Source organism: Anolis carolinensis, chromosome 1 (assembly GCF_035594765.1).
Source record: "Anolis carolinensis isolate JA03-04 chromosome 1, rAnoCar3.1.pri, whole genome shotgun sequence".
Classification (NCBI taxonomy): domain Eukaryota; kingdom Metazoa; phylum Chordata; class Lepidosauria; order Squamata; family Dactyloidae; genus Anolis; species Anolis carolinensis.
In genome coordinates, this window is record NC_085841.1 from 244,973,893 (window position 1) to 244,991,592 (window position 17,700).

The following is a 17,700-nucleotide window of genomic DNA, read 5'->3' on the forward strand; positions in this document are numbered from 1 at the left end:
GAAAAGAAAGAAAGTCCTAGAAACTCAATCATTTGCATGCTTTCTATTTCTGCTTTCATTTTTTATTATTCTTTTGTTTCTTTTTATGAATATAAGATATACATATGTGAATATAGCATTTCTTTCTGTCTGTCTATTTGTTTCTATTTTTCTTCAGATTCAGCATAGAGTAGTAGTTTATATTGGACTAGGATTCTGGAAGATCAATGTTCAAATTCTGCTTGGCCATGGAAGCCCAGTTGTCTTGGGTAAGTCAAACTCTCTTACCCTTAGAAGAAGACAATGATAAATCTCTTGTGAATGAATCTTGCCAAGAAAACCATAGGTTAGAGAATAGAACCATCATTACCATAAGTCAGAAATCACTTGAAGACACAAAACAACAAATACGCTTTTAGCTACATGATGATAGTTTTCAACTTCTATATTTTACCAGTCTAAGGTGACATTTTAGAATATCAAAATGAGCAGTTTAAAATGACAAGCTGACTTCTGAGTGCAAGGAAAGGAAGGAGAAATATTTTGGGGAGCCAAACTGTCCTGAACTAATCTCCCTACATTTGCTGCTAGCTCTTCCTTGATGCAGCTAATATCCTTTGGCAGGGATAGCTTCTTCTCAAGGAAGCAGTCACACAGTCAGTATGTTTGGAGATTACAGCTGTTAACTGCTGTTGCTACTATCAGAACAATCATTATACAGACAGGAGTGTAGTTGAGATACAGAGAAGGAGGCAAAAGCACTGAAATAATTTTTGACTGTCACCATACTGACCACCAGAAGGAACCTTTCATGTTCCTGCAATAGCAACAGCTACAGAAAGCAATATCTCAGTGGGGTTTTCTTTTATTCTGCTTAAAGATGCCACTGAAAAGGCATCATGGGGTTCTTCCTCCAGAACAGGAAGACTGGAAGATGTGTCAAAAAGCTACAGACTTGTCTTTCAGATCTCCATTCCTCCTTCAAGAAGCATCATCATAAAACAAACAGCATTTGCTTTAAGTTCTTTCTGGGTACCTGACTGTGCCAAACAGGGAAGATTGGGGTGTGTGTGTGTGGGGGGGGGAGTGCTTTCTGTCCTCCTGCAGCCAATTACATTTCCATTTCAGGGTGTGGAAGAAGAGGCATTCCTTCTCCCAAATCCAGAACAGATGCTAAAAATAAAGGTTGTGGATAAAAGGCAATGTAGTGGACATTATTATTCAGGCAGAATTTTTGACCCATAAGCTACACTCCTGTGGAAACATTTCTTAAACTAGATTGTTTCCACTCTTCTGTTGGCTGATGTACTTTTATGTGCACTTTAATTTTACTTTGTCTTTTGGTGTTATTTTATTTTTATTAGTGTGAGATGCCTTGAGTCACATCTTTGGGGAAAGTAGGGAATGCATGAATCAAATGTGGTATAGTGTTTGAGTGTTGAATTAGGACACAGAGGGCTCTCCCAGACAGGCTCAAATGGTGGGACCTGTCTTTTACCTGATGAATCCAAATGATGCCTCAGGTAAAAGTGAATTCATCTGGAGAAAACTGGGATTTCCCAGTTTGCTCCAGATTAATAAAACACATGGAAAGATAAGCTCCAGATCTTTCCAGGTGAGGACCCTATGAGTATTGGCTTCCACAGTCCCAGGAGTCAGTTCTCACATTCCAGGTCTTTGGGTTCTTGGAGCCCAAAGGAGTGGGAGGGTGCTTACCCCATCCCCCACACCTCCCATTTCCCTCAAACAAAACTTACCAGAGGAGCCTGCCAATAGTGCAGACTCCACTGCAGAGTACTTCTGATGCATGAAAATGATGTGGCAGGAAATGGCAGGGGGGGGGAGTGGTTGAGGAGGCCCCTCAGGTAGTTTTTTTTTTGTGGAAAATGGGAGGCTGGAGGGGGGCTGGATGCAATCCCGGGTCCATCTTTGATTGACCCAGGATGGAATCTAGCCACCCCCTGAGGGAAAACCCGGGTTTTGGGTTAGAGGTGGGGACACATACCTGGGAGGAAACGGGTTAAAATAACCCACTTCTTCCCAGGTTTCTGCCCTGTCTGGAAGGCCCTCAGAGATCAGGAATCAAATCCCTGTTTGACCATAGAAACCCATGGAAATTGCAATGGAAAAACCCCTCTGAACAAATTCTGCTAAGAAAACCCTATGTTAGGTTTGCCTTCATTTTTCCATAAATCATAAATGACGTGAAGAACACGAACAAACAACAAATAGTAAGCACATATGAATGTATACATGTCAATGTGACCTTAGAGTGTTGGACTAGGGGTTCTTTCACATTACATGTTTATAGCACCATGATTTCACTGAACCTGCCATGTCTCCATCCTATAGAATCCTGGGATTTGTAGTTTAGGGTGAAGCATTTAGACTTCTCAGCCAGAGAGCTCCAGTGGCTCAGATCACACAACAAATTTCATAGGATCCAATAATGGCAGTTAAAGTGAAATGATAGTGTTAGAATATTGTAGCCAGAAAGAATGATATTTTATTCCAATTGCATGCAATAGGGAGCACAAAGAATTATATCTGGGTCTTCTGTCGTAATAGTGCAGATTGTCAAATGGTCCTTTTTTCTTTTTCTTTTTCTTAACAGCAGGGTGGAATTTGGCTTATGGAGCCCCTGTTCTATTCTGTCTTGGATTATAATAAAGGCAGAGTAGATAATTTTGCAATTTAAAAGCCTATGAAAACAAGCAACCACAACCTTTTAAGGGTTTGTGATAAGAAACTAGTTTGTGAGAGTTATGAGAAGCTGAAAAAAGTAGGCATGAAATCTCAGCCTTAATTATAGTCTTTCCGAAGAAAGAAAAAATCCAGACTAATAAAAAAAGCAAAAGTATTTTTCAGGAGTACATTTCAGGCAGTTCCTTTTTTCTTTCCTGTTATTTGATAGCATACTTAATGCATCAGTAAACTGAGAGAGTCATATTCCCCTGGTCTGTACCTCCTCGTGCTTCCTCTTTTTATATCTGCTATAACAGACGTAGCCCAGAATCTATTTTCCCTACAGAAATTATATAAAAAGTAAGAGAGGTCTGTGCTGGAATCCATGGATTGGGGGTAGCAGTCAAAGTCACAGACAGCCTAATTCTGATAAAAACTTTGTGAATTCAGACATCATCATTCATTTATTTATATGCTAACTTTTTCCTAATTGAGGACTCAGAGCAGTTCATAGCAGGTTAACAAGATAGTTCACAAAATAAACAAGTTCAAAGGAGAGTAAACAGTACAGCATATATATGTGTGTGTGTGTGTGTGTGTGTGTGCAAACATAAACTATTATACACAACACATACACTAACATAATAAATATAAATATCAAATACATTGAATTGGTTAGATAGAGTTGTCAAAAGAGCAGTCCATGGAATCTGCATAACAATTCCACTTTCTTGTCTACAAAAAGAAAATATAATCATGGAATAGTGTTGGATGAGACCACAGGGACTATCCAGTACAACCTCCTGCCATACAGGAAAACACAAAGTGCTCTTGACAGATGGTCATCTAGCCTCTGCTTTAAAAACTTCCAAAGAAGGAGACTTCAAAGCAGGGAGGTTAATAAGTCTATCAGTGAAGTATAAGTATATCAGCAAAGGTGGTGAGACAGAAAAAAGGACCTCCTCTGCAAATCAAAGCAATCTTGATACCTTCACACAAAAATGTATGAATTTTGAAAAAGAATCCTGTATAAATGAAATCATTCAAGATTTTCCATACCTTGGCTCTGTTAGTAATAAGAATGGAGACTGCCATCAATAAATCAAAAGAAGAGGACTTGGAAGGGCAACTATGAAGAAACTATAAAGAATTCTCTTTGAAGGCTGAATACAATGATTGCATACAAAAGTCAGGATAGTTCATATCATTGTATTTCTATGTCTGGCTGTGAAAGCTAGACAGTGAAGAAAACTGATAAAAAGTGAATCAGCTCATTTCATATGTGGAGCTGGAAGAATGTTGTACAGATACAATGGAACAAATCAACTTGAACCATAAAAGTCAAGATGGCTCAACTGAGGCTGTTGTACTTTAACCATTTGATAGGAAAACATGATTTGCTAGAAAAGTCAACGATGCTTGGTAATGTAGAAGGCAGTGGAAAGAGAGAGAGACTACATTACAGCTTAATGGATCCTCACATGGCCCTGAGTTTCCAAGATCTAGGCTTTGGTGACTGGAGATCTTGGAGGTCTCTTCCTCCTCCTCCTCCTCTTCCTCTTCCTCTTCCTCCTCCTCCTCTTCTATTTCTTCTTCTATTTCTTCTTCTTCTATTTCTTGCCCGTCTCCCCTCATAGCTTGAGGCAGGTCATGGAATTATTCATGGGAATGCCATAAGCCAAAATCAATTTGATGTCAGTTAGCAGCAACAATGAATGTTTAGGCTTGTTCAACAATCATGTAGTTTTGAAACCCATCTAATCTCTTCTTGTATGTTGGATTCTTCTATCTGTTCTGCTGTGGTTGCTATATTTATGAATAAGGATTGGCCTCTATTATAATGCTGTACACTTACATGTCCAAGAGGTATGCTACATTTTGGATTTTGTAGTCTTTAGAAGTATACAGTTAATATATGCAAGCTGTATGGAGATCTTGTGGCAGACATGCTTTACACTGCTTTATCTTGTGTATAGAAAAGCCAGGTCCCAAAAGCGAGATCCAGCTTCTGCAGTGCTCATGTTTTACATTCTGGCAAAATTATGCTGTTTTTGCAATGATCTGCCAATACAGAGAACACAAAGGGAGAAGGAGAACTGGTAGGAAAAAACGGCTGGGGTTTGAAGTCTGTATTTTTTATTTTGAAAATGTATCATGAAATTATCTAGCACACTGCGTACACACTTTGTCATCTGTTTTCTTTGTTTAGCCCATATACTGGAAATTTGATTCTAAACCAAGAGACCAGGAAGTGTTAGAAAGACTTGCAAGAAGCTACTGCAGTATAATACAATACCACATAATATGTTGTTATTGTTCCTGTAGTGTGCCTTCAAGTCATTTTTGACTTATGGTGAACTTAAGGCAAACATATAATGAGGTTTTATTTGTCAACATTTGTTCAGATGGGGTTTGCTTTTATCTTTCTCTGAAGCTGAGAGTTTGTGGCTTGTCCAAGGTCGTTCAGTTTGTTTTCATAGCCAAGCAATGATTTGAACCCTAGTTTCTAGAGTCATGATCCAATACTCAAACCACGATACCACAGTAGCACACATTTGCAACATATTGCATTGATTTACCTTGTTTTTGTTAAGTGTCTTTGAATTGACTTTGATTTATGGCAATGCTATTGAATGCTGTTCTTGGCAAAAAAAAATATTCAGAGAAGGCTTGCCATGACCTTCCTGAAAGGCTGAGAACATTTAAGGTACCCAAGTTGACTCAATAGGTTTCCTTGACTGATCAGGGATTTAAACCTTGGTCTTCTGGTACCCTAATCCAACACTGAAGCCACTCTGGTTTCCATATATTAACAATATTGAGAGACAAATCAAGTGAATCACCCAATGACTTTGGCATCTTGACGAGCAGAACTTTGGTTTTCCAAATCCCAGTCCAATGCTTGAACCACTACACCTTGCACTGTTTTTTGAAAAGGTTTTAAGAGTATAAATATAATCCTAATGTGTTAATACAATAAAGATGGCCTTGTCTTCTTACATTTAAGGGGCAGCTAAGAGAGGCTGTGAGTTTCCATTATGTGAAGGAACAGTGGAAGAAGTAAATTCAGCTTGGCATAATGTGTAAAACAGCCTTGAACTCGATACATCAAAGAAGCAAACCTGCAACAGCCCTCGCCTCCAGTTATATTGGAAGTGTTCCACTCAAAATGCACATACCTTTGTAGAGTTAAAGCTTTACCCATTATCTATTTAAATACTTGCTGCTAACTCTGGTGCCCCATAAGAGTTGGCATCCACTCTTCTGAAGGGGTCATCAGAGCAAATTCATCAATCTGACATTCTTTCTGCTGAAAAAAAGCATCTCCGTTTTCCCAGAGATGGGGAAACTCATCAGCCCTGCTCTTTGAAAATTAAGGAACAGTTTCTCATCTGTCAATCCGGACAGGAGACAGAATAATTTGGCCTCCATTTATATGCTAAATTATTACAAGGATAATAATGGTGAGGGGGTGGGTGGGAAGAGGGAAAATAACAACCACACTGATCATTTTGGTGCCTGTAAATGGCTTGCCTTCAAAAGGCGAGGTTAAAGAAAAATGCAGATAAATGCACCAATTGCTTTGAAATCAAAACACTTAAGGCCCAGTGTTCATCATGCTGCAACTAATGGCCATTCAGCGTGAATGGGATTGGATCTCAAATTGCATTCAGATGCAAATATTTAATTGCATCGGTACCAAATAAAATTACAGACCCTGGGCATTTGTGAAATGTTTTTTTTCCATAGAAGTAACATAGTTAAACTGTAGAGTGTTTGATGAATTAATTTCATTATGTTAATAGACTCCATATAATCCAAACAGCCCACCTTTGGCTTTAAAATACAGTGGAACTGCCACCGTTTTTCCCCCTGAAGCTTGCAGCGCTATTGCTGGCACATCCAGAAATGAAAGGGAAGATTAATTAACCTAGAGATTTAGTTTTCTTCAGGCTTTCTACAAATGAAAGGAAGGCAATATTCCCCATGAGCCACAACACGCGTTTCCGTGTGGTACCATTGCTTATTGATCAAGGCGGGATGATACACTTTGGTATATAGCTCCCAGAGCATAGATGCTCTTTTGTTTCAATGTTCTTGGAGGCACACTGAACAAAGATCAAATATTGTGGTAAGGAAAACAACAGCAGTTCCTTGTTCACATTTTTCTGAAAGGCAGACCAAATGAAATCTGGTGACAGTGAATCATCCTGTTTATTCCTTGAGATTGATACCATAACCCAGACAACTAGGAGTTAGTGTACTTTGATATGTTCATACTATCCTGAAATTCTGGATTAAGATTACTGAAATCCAAGATTTAAAATACTTTGTATAAATGTGCATCAAAATTCTTAATTTGAATGGGACTCTGTCAGTGCATTACGTGGGATTTTTAAAAGTCTACAAATCGTGGTGTGATATTTTAGCATAAAGTGACAGGGTTTTTTTCAAGGAAAGATAGCATGACATGAGCTATAGCAGAAAGCATAAGGGATATAGATTAGAAACTGTAGGAAAAGAGACAGGTTCCCTTCAAAGCACACAATGTTTTTGAATTGTACAGCATGTTGCCAAAAGTGTCTTTCTTATGTGAGCTTTTAATAGGGCATTTTCATGCAATTTTAAAATAATTTTGCAAGCAAAAGAAGTAGTTTGCTACTCTTGGAATGATGTCAGAGAGAAAGAGAGAGTAGATGTGAGGGAGAGTCAGTTATTTTGTTTCCAATAAACATTTTTAATTGAGTTGTATAAATACATTTTGGAATTGTATAAAACACCTCTAATATTGCTGGAATCTCAAAGAATTAGAGAAATAAACAATGTAATTGTCTATCTGTCTGTCTGTCTGTCTGTCTATAGCAATGGTTCTCAACCTTCCTAATGCCGTCACCCCTTAATACAGTTCCTCATGTTATGGATATCTCCAACCATAAAATTATTTTCGTTACCACGTCATAACTGTCATTTTGCTACTGTTATGAATCGTAATGTAAATATCTGATATGCAGGATGTATTTTCATTCACTGGACCAAATTTGGCACAACTACCCGATAAGCCCAAATTTGAATACTAGTGGGGTTGGTGGAGGATTGATTTTGTTGTTTGGGTGTTGTAGTTCCTGGATTTAGTATCAGCATCAGTTTGCCACCCAGTCCTACATTGGTGCTTCCAGAAGATCGGCTATTTATACTGGATATCCACTGAGTCCTACAAAGATCAGTCAGTACTCTTACTTGTAGTCCTTGAAGCAGAGGCTGGCAATAATCTTTCACCTACAATCACCTACAATCAAAGAGCATTCTGAAATACCGGAAGGGTTTGGTGTGCATTGACCTTGGATTTTGGAGTTGTAGTTCACCTATATCCAGACAGCATTGTGAACTCCAAACAATGATGAATCTGGACTACACTTGGCATGAATACTCAATATGACCAAATGTGAACGTTGGTGGAGTTTGGGAAAAATAGACCTTGAAATTTGGGAGTTGTAGTTGCTGGGACTCACCTAAAATCAAAGAGCCCCTTGAACCCCACCAATGTTAGAATTGAGCCAAACATCCCAAACAGAACCCCCATGACCAACAGAAAATACTGGAAGCATTTGGGTTCCTAAGACCATCAGAATATGTGTTTTCTGATGGTCTTTGGTGACCCCTCTAAAACCCCCCTCATGACCCCCACCCAGGGTCCCGACCCCCAGGTTGAGAAATGCTGGTCTATAGTATTTATAACAATCAATTCCTCCTTTTCCCTTTACTTCTTCAATCTTATGCTCTTCTCTTTGACCTCTAATTCCCTCTCTTGTCCTGTCCATTTTATGGTTTAATCCTATATAATTCAGAATTAACCCCTCTTCATTCAGTGGGATTTTCTTCCAAGTAAGTATATATGGGACTGTATCCTTAATGCTATTGCCTCACCTATCCCTAATACCACAGTGGTATTACAGATGTCATTTTCTTCTACTTGATGTTGGCTTTGCTGCTCTGATATCATAAAAAACCTGGTACATACATCAGATTCCAGTGATCCACCCCTGTGTTTCAGTCATCCATACTGGAGGTAACCACATATATTGATTCAATATATCCAACTAATCCATTCACTAGATATTTTGACCATCAACCATTTTATGATCTCATTTTTGAATTCTGTTCTCTGTCCATCCCAAAACTCTCTGCTGTTGTTCTACATCAGTGGTTCTCAACCTGTGGGTCCCCAGGTGTTTTTAGCCTACAACTCTCAGAAATCCTAGCCAGTTTACCAGCTGTTAGGATTTCTGGGAGTTGAAGGCCAAAACATCTCGGGACCCACAGATTGAGTATCACTGTTCTACATCAATGCTGCCATATTTCACCTAATTTGATACCACCCATTATTCTATTTCACTGTTCTGGTATCCTCATTCTTTACTAATTATTTACATTGACAAAGAGATCCATGCTCATCTTGTATTGGCTACTAACCTCATACAATGTTCATGATGATTCACATTCAAACATTCACATACTAACCCCATATTCTGAATGAAGATCCAGTTGAGTTCTAGATGTGTGTATGTGTGCGATCGGCAATTTTGTGTTGGATCTAGTTAGGGGTGGTTCGAACTGGTTTGTGGGAGATGACAATAGCCAATAGCTCATGTGATCATCCCTGCCAGGAAGTGAGTTTGACCACAGTTTAATCATTAATTTTAAATTCACCAACAATTTTTTAAATGAACATGTATGCAGTGGTAAAGATAGGGTTCTGAAAATTTTTAGCCTACATACTAATGTAATTCTGTTTATTAATTAAAATCAAAGGGCACCACCAAGGAACATAAGCATATGGATATAGATAATAGAACAAGAGATTGTTGTTCTACCTATTCAGCTTGCATGCAGAACACATCATGTGACCTGCAGGGCTTGATGAATCCAAGGCTGGAGTCAAAATTGCTGGAAGAAACATTAACAACCTTAGATATGCAGATGATACCATTCTGATGGCTGAAAGGTGAAAGAAGAATGTGTAAAAGCTGGGTTGCAGCTAAGCATCAAGATAACCACGATTATGGCAACCAGACTGATTGATAACTGGCAAACAGAGTGAGAAAATTGTTGAGGCAGTGACAGACTTTGTATTTCTAGGTGCAAAAATGAATGCAGACAAACTGCAGCCAGGAAATTAGAAGATGTTTACTTCTTGGTAGAGGAGCAATGACCAACCTCGATAAAATAGTGAAGAGTAGAGACATCACACTTGCAACTAAGGTCCACATAGTAAAAGCAATGGTATTCCCCGTAGTAATCTATGGATGCGAGAGCTGGACCACAAGGAAGGCTGAGTGAAGGAAGATAGATGCTTTTGAACTGTGGTGTTGGAGGAAAATTTCGAGAGTGCCTTGGACCACAAGAAGATCCAACCAGTACATACTTCAGGAAATAATGCCCAGCTGCTCACTGAAGGGAAAGATATTAGAGGCAAAGCTGAAGTACTTTGGCCACATCATGAAAAGACAGGATACCTTGGAGAAGAGAATGATGCTGGGGAAAATGGAAGGAAAAAGGAAGAGGGGTCGACCAAGGGCAAGATTGATGGATGGTATCCTAAGTGACTGGCTTGACCTTGAAGGAGCTGGTGATGGCATGGGTTGGTCCATGAGGTCACGAAGCATTGGAAGCGACTGAATGAATAAATAACAATGCAGATACTTGCAGTTCAATATACTAGTACAGTGGAACTTCAACTTAAGAGTATCCCAACTTAAGAGCATTTTGAGTTTGGAGCTGTCACTCAGCCTGGGTTTTACTTTGACATAAAAGCAGCGTAGCACCAGAGGGACAGCTAGCGCCAAAGTATAGGGCTTTAGGGCTTCAAAGGGCCAGCCTCTGTGCCTTGTGCTCTTGCCTGATTTAGGAGGTTGCTGTCCACTTTGTTCTTGTCTGCTTTGAGGAACTTTGAGTTAGTTGATTTTGCGTGGTTTTTATTCCTGGTTTGTTTGGCTTCATGAAGAGAGAGAACAAAAAAGGGGAGGGAGGCTAGAATGAGTACAGTATGAAGAAAATGATGCTTCTGTCTCCTCACTTTGTCCTTTGTGCTTCCTTGTCACAACTTTGTGCTTCTACCATTTTAAAGTTGATCTTTCTTTTTATTGTTTCACGTGAATGTGCATTTATATAATTTTTCTTATTTATAAAGTACATTTTGTTATATTTAAAACACGTAAGAAAAATGGGGAGGCTCAGGGGGCCGGAACAGATTAATAACCTTTCAAAGCATTTTAAAGGACAAATTGGCTTTGAGATAAGAGCATGTTGAGCTAAAAGCTCAGTCACAGAACAAATTAAACTCTTAAGTCAAGGTATCATTTATATCAGTATTAGCAAACTTTGCATAATAGGATGACTGAAGACATTTTAGGCAGAAATACATATATTCACATGCATGACTGGAATTACATAGATTCGCATACATGATCAGAAGGTGGGGGAAAGCAATGTAACCATTAACAAGTGATCATCAATAGTGTGAATGGGGGGAATTTTCTGAAAGCAAGTTCACATGGTGAGTTTGTTGCATGTTGCTGCTTAAGACAGGCTCTCCCTCATGTGCATCAGGGAATTTCAAGCTTTTTGAACCCCTGACATGAATAAGGATTTTTTCAGGTGTTTCAGGTGTAAACAGACCTTTGGTTACATTGCTTAATCAAATTATGAACTATGATAGCAAGCTTCCATTTTGCACAACATTGCTGCCATGATAAAGTTGGTAGCACTAAATGTGGCTTGCCTCAAGTTTCTGTGGATTGTTATTGGGTAAATCTAAAAAGTGCCAACCTGTATTTGTAACATGAAAAAAAAAACATGTGCGTGTTAGGAACTGCGTCCACTCACCCACTCAGAAAGACATACACATAAGCACACTGCACATATGGGATGCTATGCAGATAGCTTTGTGCTGCCTCTAACACTTACATTTGTGATGACTCATGGGCCTTGTAGTCCTGCTCATGACATTGTAATGCCTGATGAAGAAGAAAACTTGGGTTTTTTACCTTCCCAGTCAGAACTGGAATCTTCTCAGCCAGATCTTTCCCAGGCAGATCTGGGAACCTTGCACCTGCAAGAAAGTTGTGTCCCAGAAGTATGTCAAATAAACCCTGAGCCTACATCTCCCGTGTTCTCTCGCCATGAGTTTTGTAAACAACAGAGGGGTTTGGAAGCAGCTTCGCGCAGGAGTGCGAGAATAGCAGCTAAGAATGTACCCAATTAAGTCTGCTTTTCGTGAGAATCTTTAAGGAGTCAAACATCTGGTCTCAGAGTTTAGCTTTCGTTTCTGGTTCCCAGAGAACTGCTTCGGCGGGAAAGTTAGACTCTATATAGGTGTTTTACCCGCGTAGTAACTTCGCGGAGTCAATTCGTCAGCCTCCGGAGCGAGTGGTGTCTGGACAGCTCGCTCCGATTCAAGCCTCGTTCCTGCTCAAGCCTTGCCTTGTTTCCAGCCTTCGCTCCTGTTTCCCAGCCTTTGTTTACCTACGGACCTTGCCTTGTTTCCCAGGACTAAACCTTGCCTTGTTTCACGGATTTTACCAAGTTATTCCACGGACCTTGTTCTTGTTCCTCGTTACCTTGTTCCACGTTTCAAGCCTTGTTTCAAGTATCAAGTTATTTCCTAGCCTAGCTCAAGTTCATGGACTAAAGGACCTTGTCATCTCCCCTCACTTTGCCTGGCAAAGTGAGTGTTTCGGTTATTGGATTACAACTTTGGACCTTAATATTTCATATTGGACATTGTTTCTTTGGACTAATTTTGACCTTTCCTGAAAGGTCTGCTTCTGGACTAACTTTTACATTTGCTTTTACTAACTTTATATATTTCCTTAATAAAGATATTAGATAGAATCTGGCCTCTGCGTATGGTTATTGGTGCTCTGTAGCCTGGGTCGTGACAACATTTTGGTACTGACAGAACAGCTATTTAACTGCTCCTGGGGAAGTGCTCCACATATTTCCAGACTGACTGCTCAGTGCCACAAGAGTACTTAGAAATGTTGTTGGAAACTTCCTCTCAGTCTTGGGGGATGATTCATGCTTCGGAAACAAGACCCTGCAATCCTGTGGAGAATTTTATATCCCCTGTGATATGCAGCACCACACAGGAAGCATTTTATCTTTCAACAAGCTTCCTGTCTTTTGAAGATAGGGCTTAAGAAAACAACAACACCCTTATCTGAGGAGAAAACAGCAAGGCTGCATCTCTATTCTGGATCACAGGGGGAAAATTGATGTTGATCTTCTAACCTCTGTGTGCCCAAGATGAATATTGCTTAAGCTAAAACTTTTCAAAATTAGTAAAGTTGGAGGCCTCTGTGTAGACATCAAGTAGACAAAATAGAGAAAAGAACAATGTGCACAAGAGAAATTGCAAGAAAGAAATTGATTTTCAATCTCTCTCTCTCTCTCAAAATAAGATCCAGACTAGGACTTGGCACTCAAATGTCCCTTCTGCTTTGTGAAACTACCAACAACAAGTGGCAGCCTACAGACTTTGGGACCAGAGAATGGAAGACACCTCACTTCCCAAGAAAAGATCTGCTCCATTTGGTTCACCTTCTGGATGCATACCACAAGGAAGAGACAAACAACATATTTCAGTGGTCTGGCAGTAATTCCCAGAATTCTGGGAATTGAGAAAATGGAAGAAAGTAAATGTGGATGAAGGCAAAGCAGGTATTTGAGCCTATTCCTGTGAAAGACAGGCTTTGAGTTATATTATAAGACACTTGATATCTTGGTATGAATCCTTGGATGCTCAGTCTCCCACCATGTGACCTTTCATAGCAAAAAAACCCCTGTTCCACATTTTGATCCCAACCCACAATGATCAGAAAGGCTTAGCTAGGCCATATAAGACCTTTTTGACATCATCATTCCATGGCAAATAAAAGACTCACTGGAAGAAATAAAGGATAAACAATGATATGACTAAACAATTAGAGGAAGATAGTGAAGAACTTCTGAACTGTGAGAGCTGTTCAGCAGTGGAACTCTCTCCCCCGGGCTGTGGCGGAGGTTCCTTCTTTGGAGCCTTTTAAGCAGAGGCTGGATGGCCATCTGTCGGGGGTGCTTTGAATGTGATTTTCCTGCTTCTTGGCAGGGGGTTGGACTGGATGGCCCACAAGGTCTCTGCCCCAGTTGGTTCAATAGCTGTTGAAGACTGGGATGATGGGAAGAGGAAGGGGGTGAAAAAGAATTTTGTTACAGTAGAAATACTTGACCTACTTTACATCTCCCAAAGACCACAGAAGGCCATAGTGCATCTTGCTATGGAAATCTGTGCATTTTCGAGATTTGTAGTGTTGTGAATAAATAAAATACATACCTTTACAAATGTGATCAATGGAAGTATGTGCTACTAAAAATGCAAATAAAATATTTACAGTTGGGGAAATGCACACAGATTTCCATACAGGTAGAAAGAAATTAAAGCAAGGGCTGGAAAAATGCATGGGAAGATTCAGCAAAAAGCCAACACAACAAGGAATGTTTCTCATATCTCCAACGAGAGAATGTGCAACTGTCTGTTTAACCACTGACAGGAAGGATTATAAGGAGAAAACTAGATTTAAGAGGAGCCCAGTTTTCCTTCTCCAGAACTACCTACTGGGGATTTGTTCCAGAACCCCATGGATACCAAAATCCATGGACTCTGAAGTCTTTATTACATACAATGCCAAAGTAAAATGGTGTCCCTTATATAAAGTCACAAAAATCAAAGTTTGCATTTGAGATTTCCTTGTGCTGTTTTGTTGTTTTTGGTGTGGATGAGTTAATATTTTCAAGCTGTGAATGGATAGCCATTTGTATATAAAACAGGATCATTTCAGCAGTGACTGAGACACTTGCTTTTGAACAGAATGGATTCAGATGTGAGATTTCAGCCCTGACAAATGATAATCTTATACTGTGTAAGCTCCAATCGGTCACTCACAGTTTTTTTTTAAAAAAAATTGGGATTGTGGATACATGATCTTCCTGTAGGTAGAGAAGGGAAAAAAGAGAGAGAAATTGAAGATGCTTGACTTAATAAATCACCCTTGGAAACCTGAAGTAATGGGACATAAATCAGCAGTAGAGGTCACTGCTTCCAGTGACTCAGACAAGGAAAGTAGGTTTAGTGTGAGGAGTAAAATACTGTCCCAACTATAATGATATAATCCTAACTATAATGACATTGAGATCAGTGTAAATAAGAAGTCTAGCTGACCCCCCCCCCCCTTTATGGGGCTCTCTTCAACACCATTTTTCAACTTCATCACTAACCTCATTTCTTCAGGAAGCTGCAGAATATACTATATAAAAAGTAAAGGTTTTCCACTGACATTAAGTCTAGTCAATTGTCTGACTCTGGGGGTTGGTGCTCATCTCCATTTCTAAGCCGTTGTCCGTAGACACCTCCAAGGTCATGTAGCTGGCATGACCGCATGGAGCAGTTAGATAGATAGATAGATAGATAGATAGATAGATAGATAGATAGATATGTATATTGCACGTAAGAATAGATTACATTTTAAATGGTGATGATATCTTCAACAAGAGAGAGAGAAGGTGGGATGTAGCAGGGATGAAAAGGCCTTGCCATATTTTCAGGCTCCTATTTTTGTCCCGTATGCATTAATATTTTCAAGGCACAATAGACCATTGATACTGGAAGCTAAGCAGGGTCAGTCCTGCCAGAGGATATATAACAGGTATAGTAGGTTGTATTTCAGAAGAAGTCAATACCAGGCCACTTCAAAAATATTCCTTGCCTAAGAAAGTACTATGAAATTCATGGGGTTGCCATGAATTAAAGGCACATATTCATCTTGCCCCTACTACCATTTGTAATATATGAAAAATGTATGCAAATTATGTTTAAATAGCAAACCTGAAAAAGCATAGTATGGGATATATGTTTTCAGAGAAGTTATCAGGAATAGTGGGCTGTGTAGGAAAAAGGAACAGGAGTGGACTTGCAACCTTGGTGTATTCACATCAATGGGGGTATGGGAATACTAGGCCTATCCAGAGATTCAGTCTGTTGGACTACAACTTTTAGTCAATTTGGTTATGCTCAGTGGAGGATTCTATGAGCTGTGGCGCAGGCTGATAAAGCAGTCAGCTGCAATAGATCACTCTGACCGGGAGGTCATGAGTTCGAGGCCGGCTCGGAGCTGCATTTGTCTCTGTCTTTGTTCTATGATGAGGCATTGAATGTTTGCCTTGTATGTGTGGTGTGATCCACCCTGAGTCCCCTTTGGGGTGAGAAAGGCAGAATATAAATGCGGTAAATAAATAAATAAATAGTCCAACTTACTCCAACTTCAAGTTCCTTGTGAAACCAAATCTGACCTAAGTGCTGCTGTAAACTAGGCAAAGTAGAAAGTTGCACCATTACATCTTTTTGAGACAATGGCAAACAGACCTATGTTTCTTAGAAAACTCTCATTCAGTATACCTGAGCCAAAGCTGCTGTTTTTTTGGCAAAGAACAAAAGGAAAGCTGAGGGAGGTATATTGTGTTATAAAGTAGTATTAAACCCTTTGATGTTTTAACAGGGTGGGTATGAGGAGTAACTTCCTACAACTTCTTGGAAATATTGCTGTCACAGCAGCACATGAGAAGATATTTTAAGGCCAGCTTAGCAGGGTGTTTCTGCCAGTTTTCAGGCAGCACAGCTTGAAAATGATCTGACAGTTCAATCCCACATGTATCTACTCAGACGTAAGTCCTTCTGAGTTCAATGCGGTTTCTTCCAATGTAAGCAGGTGCAGGACTGCAGCCTTATTCTTTTAAGTGTGGTACTATTTCATCCTTCCACCCTTTGCCTTTCATTCCCGACTTCACGTGAAAGTGCTTGCTGGTAAAAGCCTAATCGACTAGACCCACAGCATGGCTCTGTAGACTCCAGCAGACCTATGAAGTATTCTGGATGACACTCACAGAAGAATCAAAGCTTGCAAGAGTCCTTTCCAATTGATTAGAGTCAGCTATAGTTAACAAGACTGGAGTTCTACATGGGTGGAATAATGAAATTTATAAAGCTTATGATAACGTGACAGCTATCTGATGGGCAAGATATTCCACACCCAGTCAAGTCAAACCCTACTAATTTGTTCAGAATGAGTATGGATTATTAAATACACCTAAGAAAGATTAATGACAGAAAGTCTGAAATGATGGCTTCTATAACTATACACAACATAGCCATTTTCCATTTAACTTCAAACCTATGACACAATCAAGACCAAAGGCAAAACTTGATTTTGCCAAGCTAGCATGACTCACTGGAAAAGACAAAAATGTTTGTTAAAGTGGAATGCAGTAGGAAAAGAGGAAGCCCACAACCCAAGTAGATGATTCAATCAAGGAGGCCACAGCCCTGAAGTTGCAAGATCTGAGCAGGGCTGTTGATGATAAAGTTCACAGAAGTCTAATTCATAGAGTTGCCATAAACCTCTGGATTCTATGATTAGCACCCTGAATAGCTTAAAACATCATTTTCATTAAGGCCTGCACACAACCTGAGTTCCATAGAGCACAATGCTACCTTGTGGCTACATATTATGAGCCAAATGACACGTGTTTGTAGGTCTGTGAAACATCACAGAACTACTATCATAATTGAGCTCCATTATCTTGGCCTACAAACTACACAAGTCCATTATTGATTATACTAGATTTGACTATATAACTGGCATATGTAGGAAGAATTTTTTATTGTTCAGTCCACAGTTATGAACTGGTCACCAAAGACCAGTATTTTCTGTTGGTCATGGGGGTTCTGTGTGGGATGTTTGGCCCAATTCTATTGTTGGTGGGGTTCAAGGGGCTCTTTGATTGTAAGTGAACTATCAATCCCAGCAACGACAACTCTCAAATGTCAAGGTCTATTTTCCCCAAACTCCACCAGTGTTCAAATTTGAGCATATTGAATATTTGTGCCAAGTTTGATCATTGTTTGAATCCACACTGCTCTCTGGATGTAGGTGAACTACGACTCCC

General features: G+C 39.6%; 1 protein-coding gene and 1 long non-coding RNA gene across 5 annotated transcripts in view; one reads left to right on the forward strand and one right to left on the reverse strand.

Moving 5' to 3' along the window:
• The window catches only part of LOC134295307 (uncharacterized), a 33,125-nt gene extending 25,627 nt beyond the window's left edge, over nt 1-7,498 (forward strand). For all 4 annotated transcript variants that reach the window (XR_010001844.1, XR_010001847.1, XR_010001845.1 and 1 more), the window contains 2 exons: nt 158-248; nt 5,672-7,498. This is a non-coding gene — a long non-coding RNA (uncharacterized LOC134295307). The remainder of the gene's footprint in view (nt 1-157; nt 249-5,671) is intronic.
• The window catches only part of gypc (glycophorin C (Gerbich blood group)), a 45,964-nt gene that overhangs the window by 9,870 nt on the left and 18,394 nt on the right, over nt 1-17,700 (reverse strand). The gene's annotated exons all lie outside the window — the stretch shown is intronic.